We start from the raw sequence: 18,906 nt of genomic DNA on the forward strand, positions 1-18,906 counted from the left end.
GGAGATAACTCGATAATATAACTTGTAATATTTGCGGTTGTATATTTCTGCGATCTACCTTAGTAGCTTTTGAAAAAGCCTTTAACCTGACATGTTGTAATATGTTAAACAATTATTCATGAACATTTTCGTTGGGAATTGAATTTCGCGAGTTGTGCGGAATATGCGAACTTAGCAAAACTTAAATACCCGCGACTATAAGCAACAATACGGTATGTCTTCTAATGGAACATCATATATGCCTCTTGTGGTTCAAATATACCATAAGTCTTTGTGTTTACATTGTATTATATGTTTTTGTCATTATATGATTTGATCTCATCAATATATGGTATTAGTTTATCATTTGATCATTAAGTGATTTGATTTGACCAACATATCATTTAAAAGTAACGATAAATTCAAATCAAATAAAGATAAAATCAAATAATATAACGATAAATGAAAATGATATAATAATAACACCAAATAAAACAATGATGAAAGTAAATCAAATATGTATGTCACCAAATCAAATAAAGATGAAATCGATTGATATAATGATAAAAGAAAATAATTTCATGACAAATGAAAATAAAATAATGATATCAGCAAATGATATATTGGTTAAATCAAATCAAATATTGATAAGATTATAAAACGATACTTGATGTGCGATATATACTGTATCATAATGACTCGGTGTTTCCAGTTTTAGAAGCACCAAGTCAATATTCCTATGCTTACTAAATTCACCATTCTTCAGAGATGCGTTCTTTGACCAATGCTTTTTCTTGTAATTAATTAATATACACATTAGATATTGTTTTTGACATTTGTTAAAGAAACGAAATGTAATATAAAAATTAAGGACCTTTGTTTCGTTTGATATGGTGCTATATCGTCCTTGTAGAATTTAAAATAATGACCTCGGGTTTATTCTACGCGGGCGATATAACACCATATGAACCTCAACAAAGGAAAATTGATATATAATATGATGAAAACAAAAATCCATATAGTATGTTTGGACCCTATGATACATATATGGCGTTCCATGTTTTCCGTCCAGCAAACGATATTTCTATATCTTTCATAACCCCATCATGGTTCTCGTGTGTGGTATTTTACCATTGGCGTATAAGGAATATCAGTCCATTAACAACATTAATTAACAAGTATTAACGATTTATAGCACACTATGGTAGATTCAATGTGTTTTCTATGCTTGGGATGAGGAATTCATTGCCCGTGAACGTGACATCATATACCATCAATGACCCACTCAATACAGAAATCATTTGCTGAATATGTACTTTAATATAAATGCTAGATGTCCTAACTGCCATTTTTGCGAGGATGCCTGTAAAATGTCAGCTATCGCCATCCCCGTTGTAAATATGAAATAAACGCATGCTTTACACACGCACATTTTTAATATTTTTATATGAGAAAGACATATGTGTGTTGAAATGGTTCATTCTATGACCCTGGCTAATGACATAGAACTATTAATCTCCGCCAACATTTATCCAAATACAATGTACAATATTACAACATTCACTAGTTTGTTCAGAGTTATCTGCCTCTAACATTATATATTTATTGCTAAAATGGTTTCGAAGGAAATAAGGAAAACAGTAAAGAATTAATAGATTAATATAATATACTTTTTAGACCATAGCATCCCAACAGACTGAACCGAGGATTATATTAAGGATGCCTGTAAAATTCGATAAAATCGAGATGGATAATTGAATATCATATATAAACTTATTATGAAGACACGATATCACAAAAACTTTTTATCATATAATATTTGTAAACGTACTTCAGATCACATAATCTGCTAACATTATTACGTTGCTTGTGCATATTTACAAATGTACATGTTCTTTCTAAATCATTCGCTGATTTGAATTACAGTTGATTCCACCAAGGCACATGTGTGTAATCAAAACAGTAGTAACGGTTGTCGTATACTGTGGATATGGATTGTAAATGACTACTTCAGAGAAACACAACGGGGACTAACACCACAGGGATATCAATTAGATCAGGGGCCTGCCATTTTCAGTAATCGATACCAAAAGACGATCCCCATGAAGGAAAGAAGATACTTAACTTGTACTTGAATCTCCATTCTACTTATTCGATTGGTGGTCAACGGCCGCATCGGAATATTCCCACGCGCAAATACATGGTGTGTTCGTATCAGCCACTCAATGTTTCGTTGCTACTTTTAGCCTATGTTTAAATTACCTTCGTTGTTGAAATCAACACATTCAATGCGTTAATCTCTTTCCATGGGATTTTTTATTTGCTATTTATATAAATGGGATGGCAACATGAAATTAAACTCTCGACAATTTCGTTCTAGAAATATCTTTTGGAATCGTCAATTGTCAACACCTAAGGCTTTGGCTTTGAACATCATTGTCCCTCACTTCTGACCTGAGTTGAGCGTTCGCCCCTCTGAAGAAGGCTTTCTGTCCTGATCCCTGGCCAAAAAAGCATTGTTTATGAATGTAGTTTATCCACTCTCAGTATAAAGTACTTATGTTGAGGCAAGATGTTCTTTTAATTATTATTGACTGTATGTTTCAGTGAACAAGCACGATAAAATGGACCGGAGTTTTCAATATCACAAGAAGACACGACGCGAACATACCACAGTGTCTAACAATATGACATGCAACATAATGTATATAGAGAAGGCCTTCCTTAAATGACGTTATAGGTTATAAGGAATTCAGCAACAAACTTACCAAATAGTTCTAGCAGAATAAAATCGGTTGATACTGGCTTTATCTTACTGAAGTTCCATTACCAGTTAGTCAAGAAAGTTCCAGAAAGTTCTATGTAAATTTTAGTATGATATGACATCTATAACATATCACAGAAACACAATTTAACAAAGGATGACAATTTATTAATTTTTGACTCGTGCCCTATCTGATCTACGGCACCCAATCGCCTGGCCAAACATACCCGCGCCTTTTACCACCGCGCCACATCCAAGTCCTCAAAAAAGGACGTTTCAATGGCGAAGTGATATTCTGTAAGATATGATGACATGATCACTGTGGAAATAAATGACATCTCCAATTAATATAATCGTTTAATACACGTTCGTTTACATGTGTGAAGTACTATATAATGGCGAAGTGATAGTCTGTTAGATATGATGACATGATCACTGTGGAAATAAATGACATCTCCAATTAATATAATCGTTTAATACACGTTCGTTTACATGTGTGAAGTACTATATAACCATTAAAAATTTTATTTTTCATGTGTTATCTTATTTCTCGTAAAATTAGAAATAGCAAATAATAATCACCACAAAATGTTTAAAATTTAAGTGAAGTAGAACTATCTCCGCAATAAAAAAAAACTACAAAAAAACAAAAAAACTCACACGTTTTTGTTCAGATCGCAAAAACTATATCGCTGCAAAATTCTTGGAAAGTATCCGCATGGTATATTGTTAGCGACTCTCGTTTGTAACTCTTATGTGTCAATATATTGTAGAATTGTCTCCCTTGAAAAAGAGTTATGTTCTCTAGGGCTGAGCTTTCCAGTGAGACAATTCTAGATGTATCTCGACACATAGGGACATAATTACATTATAATACTGAACAAAATTATTATAATCCCATAAATAAGTTATACATTCAACATCAACAAGTGTAAAAATTAGTGATTAAAATTATGTTGTTGTTTGTAGCATCTTTGTCGTAAACAAATAAGCAACATCGTTGCCTTTTTGGTTGAAGTTGTAGACGACGCCCACTTCCGGTCATGTGCAGAGCTTCCAATGTGTTAATTTCTCGGGGAAATTTCCCTCGGGGGTTATTTCCCTGGGGTTATTTCCCCCACTCTCCAGTTCCGGTGAAATATCTCGCTTATCTAATATCACGTGATCACGTTTAATTCAATCAGAACATTCGAAATGAATGTGAGGTTATAATCAAACGTAATATACCAAAAGACAGACCCTACTTTTTATCATAGATTAAGGTGCAAAGGGAACAGAATACACGTCACGTGGGCGACGACTTACTCATGGCCAAAATACCTTAACTGCTCTAAGATTTGCACATGACAGCGATATGTCATACTTGCTTGATGAAAAACGTGTAATAAAATGACATATCCTACTGAAACGCTTTCGAGTGAATATAAAAGTGTTGCTTTCATTGTTACTATACCTCAAGGGCATTGCAATGGCGTAAGATGTGGAATCAAGAATGGCGCATGTTTTTTTTTTTTTTTTTTTTTTAAATATTACTTCAGAGACACATATTATTATTCCGTTATAGGAAGGGTTGCCTATCCCATGATAGATTTAGAAGTCTGGAAAGACATACAAATCATTCCTGATCTCGTGAGAAAAAATCAAACTTATATTCTCACAGTTTTCTGTCTAGATGTTACACATCAACCGGTCTATATATCAGTACTAGTGTACAGTATATCGAATGAAAGGCTTGCTACTGTAACAGATTTAAGCTGAAAGGTGGTAATTAAATATCCAATATATCCAAATATACCTAAATATGTTCAATGGTTTTTTTTTGCCTTGTGTTGAGAAAGATACAAAAGCTGCTAAAAGCACATGTTTACCAAATAAAAAACAATATTAGAATGTTATAGATTATCCATATCGGTTTAGTTTTAGATTCAGAAAATGCATACTTTCGGAAAAAATATTTCATATTGCGAGATAAGTGATTACCGTATATATTACGGATACTAAATCCTCGATACTCCAGGGGTTCCGATCACATACGATCTCTTCTCCGCCTGGACTATCTCATAGTACAAACAGAACAGAACAGGCAATTAAATAGCCCTTTGATGTACCTCAAAAGAGCCGTATAACGGTACACTTTGGTTGACTGTGTGGCTTTGTGTTCAAAGAAAAACATGCAGGCATGTGATTGGTTCAGATTTGTTTTCCTGAGCTGCCTTCAGTTTTACTATGAGATAGTCCATGGGTGTAGAGATCGTAAGCGATCGGAACCCCTGGAGTATCGAGGATGGGGATACTAAGGCGAAAAACATAAAACTAAGGAAAAACTTTCATGGAGACAAATTCAACTCATTAGAAGTGTTGATATTATAAACCATTTACAGTGTAATAATTCCTTTGTATTATTATGAAAAGAGCCTTAATGGAAATCTTATTTTCTCAAAATGATTTTAACTACGTCACATTTGCCCTTGAGTTAAACGTTCGCCCTTGTGGGGGAAGATACGAGTTTTATTCCATCGACCAAAACTTACCATAGACGAAGTGATGCTTTCTGCTTCTGCTAAGCTTCTATATAAAGGGATTAGCAGAACTAGTTTGCCCGTGCATAAGTAAAATGTCACTATTTGGGCATACTGTTTGGTATCATTGACAATAAGCTTCAGTAAAGTTCACATGAAATGAATTGAAATGAACTATCGCATGGAGATAAACAGGAACAAACCACATTTTCCAAAGAAAAACACACATGAATCCATCTTACGCAACACATCATTCAGAGTTAAATTGCCTGTCCAGTTATTAGGACAATTAACTTGATACACAGACCCACATTTGATTCCGCACTCTTTCTGATTGGTCAATACTGTCTCTTCAGACGTTTTGTCAGTTGCACATGTCTCATCACTGATTGGCTGGATGGTAGTTATAGTTGATACCCAATCATAATATACGCGTCTCATACATTATGGCATACAACACCGAAACAGGCCCTTTGTGACAATTTCTTTATGCAGAAACACGTTTTTATATCACCGCCTTGTGTGCATTGCATACAAATGAACGGTACAATGTGACACAACAAAACTAAAATTGCTAGCATTTAAATTTCTAAAACTTAATCCTTTCCCTCTTTTATCTTTGTTTCCAGATCAGACGAGACTTGCACTCTGAGTTGTAAAGATACAATTTGATGACGAGAATGGGTCTGAAGTATCTTGTTATATTGTATATTTTTGATGACAGAGTTGCTTGTTTGTCCCCCGCAGAATGTGTCAGCGAGGATTATTGAATTCCTCTCTGTCCGTCTGTTCGTCCGAGATGTTTTTCCCGACTACAAAGTTCTGCAAAACCGTTTGACTCTACACAAACTGTGTATTACTAGGTTAGTGCTCAAGTGTTTTGTCTTTTACTATCGACATATTTTTTCTGGTGCCATCGAAAACATAGTCAAACCACAAAACTTGCCTTTTCTACCGGGCTATAGCTACAAAATCGTTCGACTACATCATAGGCATTATGCAATATACTTACTTGTCACTTCTACTATATAAACTAACCAAGGAAACGTGAAGTATGTGTGGGTAGAACTGACACTAAAAACGTGACTATTATGACGTCACCAATGTTGACGTGGTGACGTAAACTGATCACCGTCAAAATGACTGTTCCATCCCATGGATTAAATCGTCGTTGGTAAACGGTTTCCCTAGTCTAGCTTAAACAATGTTGATGCAGAGACCTTAAAATGAGTTGGTAATGTAAATATAAGCATTAAACTATCTTCCTATATCATCTATGGTCTATATAGATGCCAGAGCTTTGCAGACAAGCAATATAGACCATATATACCAAAGGAAGATAGTTTAATGCTTAAATGTACATTCGTAAGTACAAAGTTATATCAACAACTACTTAGCGAAATTGGTTATATACTTCTAATGACATCCAGATACTAGCTAGTGTGTTAATATTATCTTCTGGTCATGAAAATTGATTAAAAGTGATATTTTAATTCAATTTCATGTTTTTTAACCAAAAACAAGAACTGATATGGTGCATCAGTTTTGCATTCTTTAAAACTGAAATCTTTTTTTTTTTTTTTTTTTTTTTTTTTAGCTTTACAACCGATACAGCAAACATTTATGGAAGGATAATACCAAACTCTATTCACATACATACAATGATAGTTATATTTGGTTTTCTTACCAACTGCTTGGCTCGAGGTATAATACCACGGCTTCTTGTTCAATATAATGCCTGAGTAACATTGTAAACCACTCTAGCCAAGATCAAACTAAGAACACCAGTCAAAGCGTTAAGAAATTGTCATCGAAATAAACAAGGAGGTGAAAATGATAATTTCCTATTGTTTTGTTACTTAATATGGGGTAGGCGTAATATTTATCCGAATTTCCATAATCTTCCTAATGATTTAATACGAGGAAATCAATAAACGATCTTAGATTTAACGTACATATTTACTGTGTGTCCATGCACTGCGGTCAATCATAACAGGTTACAATAAACAGTCATTCTTTGGAGAGCGAGATTAATAAGACTGGGGAATACATATGTAACGTTATACTATCACCAACATCGTACACGCCAGATTTATCTGTTGTGGGATCCATCTTTATAATCTAAGGATGTAATGGAGACTCATGTTCCTGTTGTTAACTATAACCAAAAAATGTCTAATTTTGATATATGAAACATTTATATCCGTATCTTAGAGTAGGTTTATTTTAAAATGTAATGAGTTTCTATGTGTTCGCGCTCAATTTTCACTTTCCACAAACATATTTCATTTTTGTTTGTACATATGTATCGTTCTTTGGATAATAACGTTATGTGTTTTGTCTTACTGCCAACTGTGTGTGGTCGGGACCATATTTTGCCCTACCACACACCCCCACCATACTCACACCCTCAATCCGTCAAATTTTCAAATATGACATTCGGTGTTAGTAACTTAATTAGCGGTTACCAATGTTTATGCAATTAGATATGATTTGGGGAAAAAATAAGAGGAGACAAATATCTTTTGATGTATGCTTCGACTTACCTCATAAATTTTGGTATTTCAAAAAAAGAATACTTAAATTTAACAAGCCCAAAAAGTGGGGGATGACAATGAAATATGTGTACAGAAATCGAAAAAAAAATCGCAAATACCGGGAACCCATCTTTTAGTTACAAATCATTACAATTACATGTCAATACAAAATCATATTTTTAAAAATCTTCAAATCAACTAAATTGTTGTTATTTTTCAAAATTTCTTTTCAAAACAAGTGTACGTAATGAACACTGCTTGAACTATTTTTAGTGTTTCATTACGCTTGTCTAGACTTTTTGAAAAAACTCCAATATGAATGCTTCGTCACATTATTTCATTAAATCTTTTACAAAACGCCCTAATTATGATATAAAGTTTTCATTATGCAGCATTTTCTCAAACGTAGTTGCACAATGACATATAATTTCAATTATATATGTATAGATATGTGTTGATATATATTAAAAATAACTGACATGTGAATTGGTTATTGAAAGACTAAGAATCAGCTAATTGTTAAAAACATACCAAAGGACTGGAATTATTTATCTGCTGATTGGCAGTAATTGGTTGGACTTGTTGATTCTATTGCATGATAATTAAAGAAGACTAAAAATGAATTCCTCGAGATCACTATTTCTCTTACTGTTGCCTTTCATCACTGCCTCTCATAATTCCCTTTTACCATTGCCTCTCACCATTGCCTCTTATCATTGCCTCTCACCATTGCCTCTCACCAATTCCTCTCATCATTGCCTCCCTCTTATCATTGCCTCTTACCATTGCCTCTCACCATTACCTCTTACATTGCCTCTCATTATTGCCAATCACCATTGCCTCCCACTACTGGCTCTCGCCATTGCCTCTCACTTTTTCTCTCACTGTTGTCTCTTACAATTGCCTTTCACTATTGCCTCTTACTATTGCCTCTTACCATTGCCTCTTACCATTGCCTCTCAACATTACCTCTTATCATTGCCTCTCACCATTGCCTTTCAGAATTGCCTCTCATTTTCAGTTTAAAGTCTGATGGCACAACGACACAATACGACACCACAATACCACGAAACCACACAGTATCACACAGCACATCAACACACCAACAACACTACACAACACAACACCATACAACAACACATCACACAACACAAGAAAACACAACAAAATAACACAACATCACACAACACAACATCTCACACAACATTACATCACACAACACAACAACGCATCACACTTAACACAACGTACATCACACAAACCACAACCACACAACACAAGACAACATTACACAACAATACGATACAAAATCACAACAAAACATCACACAACTCAACAACACACAACAATACCACACCACAACACACAAACACGTAACAACAATACAACAACATCCAACAACAACACAATAACACTCAACAACACAACACAACATCACACAACACAACATCACACAACACAACATCACATAACACAACATCACACAACACAACACAATAACACATCACACAAACACGCAACAACAGCACAACACCACCTAACAACAACACCACAACAACACAACACGCCTCATAACACAACATAACAACAAAACATCACACAACAACACATAACACAACACAGAACACAACCACAACCACAACCACGCAACAACAATACATACCACCAAAAAAACAACAAAAAACAATAATATACAACAACACAACCCATGACAACATCACACAACACAACATCACACAACATAACACAACACAAAATCACACGGCAAAACATCACACAACAACACAGCACACAACACAACAACACAAAACACAACCACACCACAACACACAACACAACAACAATACAACACCACCTAACAACAACAACACAGCACCCGATAACAACACAACATCAAACAACATAAAGCAACAACACATCACAAAAACATCACACGACAACACATTACACAAACACAGAACAACACAACACACAACAACACAACACAAAACACAGCCACACAGCATACAACAACACACAACACAATAACAACAATTTTCAACGGAGGTCCATTTTCAACGTTACACCGGACCCAAACATTCTTTACAACAAAGTTTGCCTCACCTGAAGCTGTAATAACTTATTACAAGATTGCCGTTCAGGTAACAAAACAGTTGTTTCATGCCTTATTAGTCAATAGTCAGTACTCTTTCCCCTCGGTGTTGCGACCAACTCTATAAAATGTTTCCCTCTGCCTCCGACCTCGGGAAACAGTTCATCGGCTCGATTCAAACATCTCGGGAAAAGAGTTTTGACTGTTGACTCAGAAAGGCATAGATCAACTGTATAACGTCATCCGACATTTTTCACTTAAGTTGCTATATTTGGTATTTAATTGAGACGCTACGCCGATTAAAAAATTTTCCAAAAAAAATTTTTTTCATACCCAGGTGAAGTTCAAACATAGTGACATCAACACCTATAATTAGTTTTTCAGACTACTTGATAATATAAAATGTGTTTAAAACTTACAATCCCATTGATATTACAATTATTTAATTGATTATTTTTGCATATCAATACGCAACGTCGATGTCTCTATTATGATGTTGGACTTACGCGCCATTTTCAGATTTTTTTCTTCAAAGATGTAGGAAGAAAAATATTCGACCAATCAGAAAGTCGGATTTATATTGTAGTACGAAAACAAAGAAACAAATATATTATTGAGTCTAACAAACAGATAGTTGAAGAATGTGCAGAATTACAATATACGACTCGTATTTCTATTAAATATATATATATTGACAATCGGGTGGTGCAGTCGTTAAGTCACTCGTCTTTCAACAAGTCAGTCATTATTCTATCCCCGGAAAGGACATGAAGAGATCAGAGGTCACCTGAACGACCTAAACAACAGAAATATCCTTTCATAAGTTATTTGTGTTAACTTGTTTAACAACTGATGTGAAATAAATGAAGTTTATATTTATATGTTGTCGAGTGTTCCGATAAGGAACCGAACCCCGATATCCAATGTCTATCGATTGAGCCAAAGGTAATTCTCCGTCAGTTGCGGTCAAAGACCTTATTCATATTTCCTAACCCGAATAACTCAAGCTGTCCTCTGTTGCTATTTAGTTGTGCGTTAATGGGGAACAATAGAGAAAACACACATCAATGTTGAATGTCCCGGCCAGGAATCGAACCCGGATCCCCGGTGTGTTAAAACAACGACTAGTAGCGACTACTGAGCCAAAGAAACATGCTCCATCAGCTGAGTGACAGAGACTTTAACACTGTGTAAAAGCCACAGCGACCTGCTCCTTTGTAATTGTTTATACATGACAAGAGAACGGGACAATGCGTTCAATAGCTAGTTATTGCCTATCAATGGTATTGGAGAGAGTTAGAAGGAGATTGGCTAATCTTAATGTTGTACGATTGGAATCCCGAGGTTGACAACTATATCTATATGGTTCGGTAATGTTGTATGCTAATATGTGACCCCCAATATGTGAAAAACATCCAATGTGTGAAAAAACCACAATATGTGAAAACTATCCACATTGTGAAAAAAACACAATGTGTGAAAACCATCCAATATGTGAACTAACCAATATATGAAAACACAATATGTGAAACCATCCAATATGTGAAAACCAACCAATATGTGAACAAACCCTGTTTGTGAAAACAACACAATATATGAAAACGTTCCAATAGGTGAAAACCAACCGTATATGTGAAATCAAAACAATAATTGAAAACCATCCAATATGTGAAAACCAACCCTATATGTGAAACCAACACAATATGTGAAAACCACCCAATATGTGAAAACCAACCCTATATGTAAAATCAATCCTTTATGTGAAACCAACACAATATGTGAAAACAACCCATTATGTGAAAACAACTTTATATTTGAAAACAACTCTTTATTTTAAAACAACTTGTGAAAACAAACACAACATATGAAACCCATCCAATATGTAAAAACCAACCCAATATGTGAAAAACACACATATTGTACAAACCATCGAATATTTGAAAACCAACCCTACATATAAAACCAACACAATATCTGAAAACCATCCCATATGTGAAAACCACCCCAATATGTGAAAACAGCCCAATATATGAAAACAACACAATATGTGAAAACAACACAATATGTAAAAACAACACAATATGTAAAAACAACCCGATATGTGAAAACAACACAATATGTAAAAACAACACAATATGTAAAAGTAACACAATATGTAAAAACAACCCGATATGTGAAAACAACACAATATCTAAGAACAACCCCACATGTTTCATGTGTAATGTTTTATATAGATTGACATAGATAGTGACTATTTATGTATTTTAAAACATAATTTCTTAAAAGTCAAAAAAATATTAACAATAATTAAAAACATGTTTTACATCCATGACTTTTCACAAATTGGGTTATGTATAAGGCATATAACACACCAACCTAATATGTGAAAAATTAACAAGTATGGCATCCATCGCATATAATTATATGTCATAACAGTTTTAATTGTCAATTAGTTTATATCATTTTTACAATTCACATATTGGGTAGATATCTGATACATCAATCTGTGGAAAGTTCAGAATCGATAGACAATCATTTTAATACCCCTTTAAGGTGGTCAGTATAGGAAATGTATCAGTTTAAAGAGGTCATGGAAAGCTCACAAACCCATCTGTATCACAAACAAATGACGAAAAGTTTTCTTCTAACGTGTAAGATTTGGTTCTAGATGCCTTTTGTGTCTTCTTTGTGTCCTTTGACCAACATGAACTTTTGTCATGAACTAAGGTTTTACTTTTGTGTCTTTTGACCAACACGAGCATTTGTCATGAACTAAAGTTTTACTTTTGTGTCTTTTGACCAACACGAATATTTGTCATGAACTAAGGTTTTACTTTTGTGTCTTTTGACCAACACGAACATTTGTCATGAACTAAGGTTTTACTTTTGTGTCTTTTGACCAACACGAATATTTGTCATGAACTAAGGTTTTACTTTTGTGTCTTTTGACCAACATCAACTATTGTCATGAACTGTGGTTTTACTGTAGTGTCTTTTGACAAATATGAATATTTGTCATGAATTATGGTTCTAATTTCGTGCATGACTCGGGGAGATTGTTCATGTAGTTTTATAGATAATCTTATATGTAAAACTTATTTCTATAATAGTTGAATACTCCGCTTAGGTCTGTAATGTAACATTTTTAGACTATCAATCCTGATAATAGACATCAGTGTTACTGATCAATGCTCAATCGATGTCCAGAAACACATCGTTCACCTTTGAACAGTGAAAATTTGCGATAAGGAAGACCAAATCAGTATTTGTTCCGGAAATTTCTATCATAAACTTAAGTGACGATGAACTGACGTACGTATTTTATTTAAGAGCCATACATTATTGTTTTGTATCCGTTACCGTCAAGCTGTCTTCAAACAGACCTATCCGTGTTTTTGCCTGACGCAGGACCCGTGTTTGTTGAATAAGAACCTATAATTGCATCACTACTTATCAATCCTGATGTTTTGTTAAGCACGGTTATGGCAATTAGCCGGGACCAGTTAGAAATCACGACCGTTACAAATGTGGGCACGACCCTATAGTCATATGTAGCGGCGAGTATTCACGACCAACCAGCAAACACATACAGAGCAACGATCAATGGGAAGCGGGCGAATGGGCCCTATTTAAATGAGTGTTTGTCGACGTAACGCCACATCCTATGGACGGCACGGATCAGCGCGATGGAAGTGTAATGACATTATAGAATATTAACACAAATAGATCGTTGTCGGAGAAGAATAAAAAGAAGACTGAAGTAAAAGCTAACTACTGAATATATCCGTGAACATTTGACACGACGTCCGTGGATTGGAAACTCCTCCAGACTAAATTATTCTAAAGTGAAACAGTTATTTACCAGCAGAAACGCTTCAAGGTAAGTTTAACGTTTACTACGATCTTGTATCTAATAGTATTTCCTACATTAATGCTAATCTTTCTCTTCGCCAAACGCACATTCGAAGTTTATTCTTTATTTTGTAGACTTATTAATGTAGCTTTATAATATGATATCGAATTAAGTAGCCTTAAATATATATACAAAGACCTTGCATGACAAAGTATCTTTATGAGTATGTTAGCATTCACGAAAAAAATATTGTTTACTCAGAGCTAACTTTATTATATCAAAGTTTTTAGAACTCTATGCGAGTCTTTTCTTTTATACTTCTTCCACAGAAACATTTCGTTGTTAAACCGTTACTTTTAAAAAACATTAAGAGAAAAGTATGAAAACTAATCAGTGGGCATAGCGACATTAATATGGAATACTAATTTTCCCATTTCTAAAGTGTATATTGTGAAATCTTCGCGAGGAAAAATTTCGCGGAAAACATTTTAGGGTCTTACATGAAGGTCTTTAGCTAGACCGCGAAAAAAATCCAGTGCGTTTTTTGTATCGTAATTTAAGTCTGTAGACCAAATAAAAAAGATATATGATTTTTTTGTTATCAAGTGAAAACATATGGTTATATTACAAATTACCGCATTGTTATTAAATTTTGCGGGTTTCAATTTTGCGATTCGCAAATTATTTGTGATGGTTAATTTTCGCAAATTAATTTGTAGCCTCTGCGAGCATCAATCACGTGATAAGATGTGACGTGTAAAACAATAATTTTGAGCAATTTTTATGAGTTTTTAAAATTCGCGAAACTTGCGACATTAAAACTCACATGAATATTAGCATCTATGCAGTACAAAGCAACACACTTTGCAATAGACATAGTAGACGGTAATAGAAAACCATGCTTTTGTTAAATAAGCAGCATTCAATCCATATGTGTCAACGTTATTGAAATGCAAGCATTTGTACATGCAAGTTTATTCAGGAGTAATTATAATTATTTTAGTGTGCTTTGAATGATAACACATTCCGATAAAGGTTGTTTTTTTAAATATACATTTGTCTCGTGAACGATCGATCACAATTGAACTGCCATCCTGAAAACAAAATTCCATAATCAATGTACGGACAACTTTTCAATTCTTTATAATCATAAATCATAGTAGTATTTTGTGCCTCAATGCCTGCATATTGGTTACATCATGTCTAACTAAATTTCTGCCTTGTAAGTTACATTTGTATTAGTTCTCTGCTGGTAAGTTTTAGAATTGTTTAATTGTTCCTACCGACCCATTGCATACAAACAAAAATAGTTACTTAATGAATCTTCTCTATTTCACCTGTATTCTTTGACATAGTCTCGCCTTGAACTCTCGTCTCTATAAGAATGTTCTAGATTCTAAACCCTGGCCGAGACATACCATAGTCTATAAATGTTTCTGTTTGCCCTCTTGCTTACCATTAAGGATATGAAAGTAGGACGACTCGTTGTCAGTTTTAAAGATCGGGTGGGGTATGGTGTTCATTGTCTTTGTTAGTATTTTTCAACGCGATAGCACTGTAACCTGAACAATATATAAATAAAGAGACACAGCAAACACCGCAGCCTCCCAAACACGCATACATTCACCAAAGCCAACACGTTGTATACAGGGACACTGTCCTTAAATAACCTCAATGATTTATAGAGCATAAAACATAATCAATTCACCAAATCGTTGTCATTATTCCAAGCTTTTTCCTTAAAACAAAATGTGAATTGGTAAATCTATGCACTTGACCGGTTGTCCTAGATCTGCAATAGTTAAGTATCACGAGGCAAATTTTAAAATCAGTTTGTCAGTACTAACGGTATTGAGTTGGACGCAAAATACACCAATTACTCCATGTTATCGATGACTGCCGATTTGCAATAATGAGCAACGACTTCCATTATTTTTTTCCACTCACTCGTAGGTATGCCAATGAAAAGAACAAAAGACTTCAAGCCGTACTTTATGATAGAACCACCGTTTAACACATTAGTAAACGTATATTGTTTTGTTTGATTATATCATGAACATAAATTACACAAGGATACCATATTTCCATGTGAAAATTATGACGCTGGGCAGTTAAGCTAATTGAACGGGAAAATCATCATTGTTTTTTATGCTTCCCCTGATAACTTTATGCTAGATCAGATAAAATTCTGGAGTTCCGAACGTGTCATATTTATGACAATATCCGTTTCTGTTTGAAGCCTTGTTCCAAAAGGTGAACTCTGCCATGTTTCCCGGTATTTTCTATATTTCATGTTTTCTTGAATGCTACGAAGCGGAACTTGAATTGAGAATGAGTGCTACCGCAAGGTACAATAATAAGTGACTCTGTTGTTCCTTGACGAATAGCTATAAATAACAAATTTGATAACAATGTGTCATGTTCATTGATTTATAATAAGTGAATTGATATTTGCTTTGTCGTTAAAACTCTATTTAAAACAACCAAGATAGGAACGTTATATATAGGTACAACAGAACGACGGTGAAGATTTGATATCTCAAGCCCAAAATTAATAATAAATAAATATTTGATTAATAAATCAAAAAAGACGATTCGATGAATGGATCAGTCGTCGATAGTTCGAGGAGATACATCTGTCATACTTATATTGGTGAAGGAAGGTCTAACATCGGGAAAGGTCAAGTTAGGGTCAAATTATGGTCATACCCTAAATAATAATCGGGATGACAAACACAATTCACTTGGAGTATATTGATGAGACGCAAAGAAAATGTTCCTTAAAGAAAAAAGAAAAAAATACAAAATGAAAATGAGCAGATTTATTCTTACACATGTAAATATGTAGTTGTTTGTTATCACAATATGGTTTAATTATCCTTGTAACAAGTGTTTTAATTGGCCCAATATTTACGTTAATCATGCTATAACGTAAAAATGTCGCCTTTTGTAACGTCTCATTTGATTGACATATCTAAACTGTATTAAAATATTCCATCTTTTGCGTATAATGTTAACGTTTCGTTAACACCAAGTTTACCTGAATAAAACGTTTCTGCGATATTTTAATTTAACAAAAATTCACACGGTACGGGTCTTTTCTCTATTTGTTTTTCTGACAATAATTGGCGCATATTATATCGCTAGCAACTATTATATCAGGTGCCATAAAGACAGCATCTGAATGAATGGTAATGATACTATTGGAGCCAATACTTAGTGGGGATAATGCCCTACTTTACATCAATGTTATGTCACTAAAATTACCTCGAATATTTAACCTAGGGAATTTCATATCTAAATACTGCATAATTGTCATCCTCGAATAGCGCTGGGTAAAAATGACGGTTATGCGTTGCAAAGAACGAGCATTGACGTAATAATGAACACATGTTATGCAATTGTGATATACTTATATACTTGATTCATGTGATATATTTACCGCAAAACTCCTGTGTCAGTGAATTCCTTACACGTCCTTGATAAGCATTGCTTGGCAATGCTATAGTTGGAATCTGGGTTTAACTCGATCTCTTTGCACTTGTTCTGGTGACGAAATATTATTTCCAAACAAGTTTGTTCCATTTAATTCACTATCAATCGGCTTATATAAATCAGGATAGTGGAAAAATAATCATTGGTTGGCAGAAGTACGAAAACACATCATAAATATGCACACATACGTTTTTCTTAAAGTTGCCGTGACGATGACTTTTTCTTCATATAAACCGAATAATTTTGTACTATACTATTTTTCATAGAATATAGCGATTTTTTTTCAATCGCTATTTCCTATTTGATACCAATACGAAGGCATTTCAATCAATTACAAGCTTTAATTATTATCACAAGTTTAATCCCATTGATATGGCTAAATAGGCTTTGTCTTATACCGAATCAATTAACTTTTTCAATACAAATTGTTGAAATTGAAAGAAAATGATTTTGAAAACAATTCACCGCGAACAAATGCAACCTTACAGTATATAACAAGCTCGGGCGTATCAGACGAGGAACACGGACCTCGATCTACAGTTGTTAACACTTCATTATGGCGAATCGATATATCGTACTAGTGTTTAAGTTATCTAATCGACATTTAATTAGCCTTATTGTCCTAACATAGAAGATTTAACAAGGTGGCTGCCAATGACAGATCTGATCACAGTTCATTGGTCTAGATTTATTGGTTTACACACGAAATACGATTTCCATATACCAAGTAATTAACGTCCGAAATGACCTATACAACTAATGTGGTGCGAATCGCTTTCAACAATAATCGGATAGTGACATTTTTTTTGGAAGGACTGGGGGAGCACCTCTTTAATATCAACCATTTGGTTAATGATATGATTCTTAAACACTTCTTCGCTTAAAACTTTTTTCCTTATACTAACTATAATGTAAGAATGCCCGATAAAACCTAAAGATTTGATGCCAATCGTTTCTACCAATAATCGGAAAGCAACGTGTGTGTTTGGCGAGACTGCGAAAAAACTGCTTTAATGCTATTAATTTGGTAATTATAATGTATGCTTAGACATCCGTTCGTTATAAATACAAAATAGTAATGCGGTTTGTCTTCTAGTAAACAAAGATAAAGATTGGGAATTTAGTTTAAAATAGTTTTACTGTACCAAAATTCTAATAGATGAATAGGAATTTTCAGTATACTGGTAGCTAAGCCTCAATTATCACGTAGACAAAATTATATATCATTATAAAGTCAAACGTGTCTACAAAGACTATCCACGCGACCAAGAAGGTATAGTCTTCCAATCCATACTGTCATAATACACATGGCAAATTGTGTTGAAATTGACTATTTGGGAACCTGATAAAGTGGCCTCATTACGCAGGTGGTCTCTATACGGAGGTGGTCGCTATAGCAGGTATTACTATATGCTGAAAGTGACAACACCGTCGCAATGCATCGGACAGAAAGAACCGGATACAACAGGTGAATTCTTAACCAAATTTTGACATCTAAAACATGTACAGTTTAATTTATTCCCAACACCCGCTACCAAACAAATCGATGTTGGGCATTATCAGCAATCACTACAAAGATTCTATATAACATTATTATTCTCGGTCGATGTTTTCCATAAGTTAAGATATGACTTTCTTTAAATTAAAAATAGTATAGACAAAGATGA

The 18,906-nt window shown here is 34.2% G+C and overlaps 1 protein-coding gene across 1 annotated transcript in view; it reads left to right on the plus strand.

The window, feature by feature from the left end:
- Nucleotides 1–13,479: 13,479 nt before the first annotated feature.
- LOC138328935 (uncharacterized) overlaps nucleotides 13,480–18,906 on the plus strand; it is a 32,255-nt gene continuing 26,828 nt past the window's right edge. Inside the window, exon 1 of the mRNA XM_069275643.1 lies at nucleotides 13,480–13,771. The gene's annotated coding sequence lies outside the window, so the exon portion shown is untranslated. The remainder of the gene's footprint in view (nucleotides 13,772–18,906) is intronic.

Source organism: Argopecten irradians, chromosome 8 (genome assembly GCF_041381155.1).
Source record: "Argopecten irradians isolate NY chromosome 8, Ai_NY, whole genome shotgun sequence".
Lineage (NCBI taxonomy): Eukaryota > Metazoa > Mollusca > Bivalvia > Pectinida > Pectinidae > Argopecten > Argopecten irradians.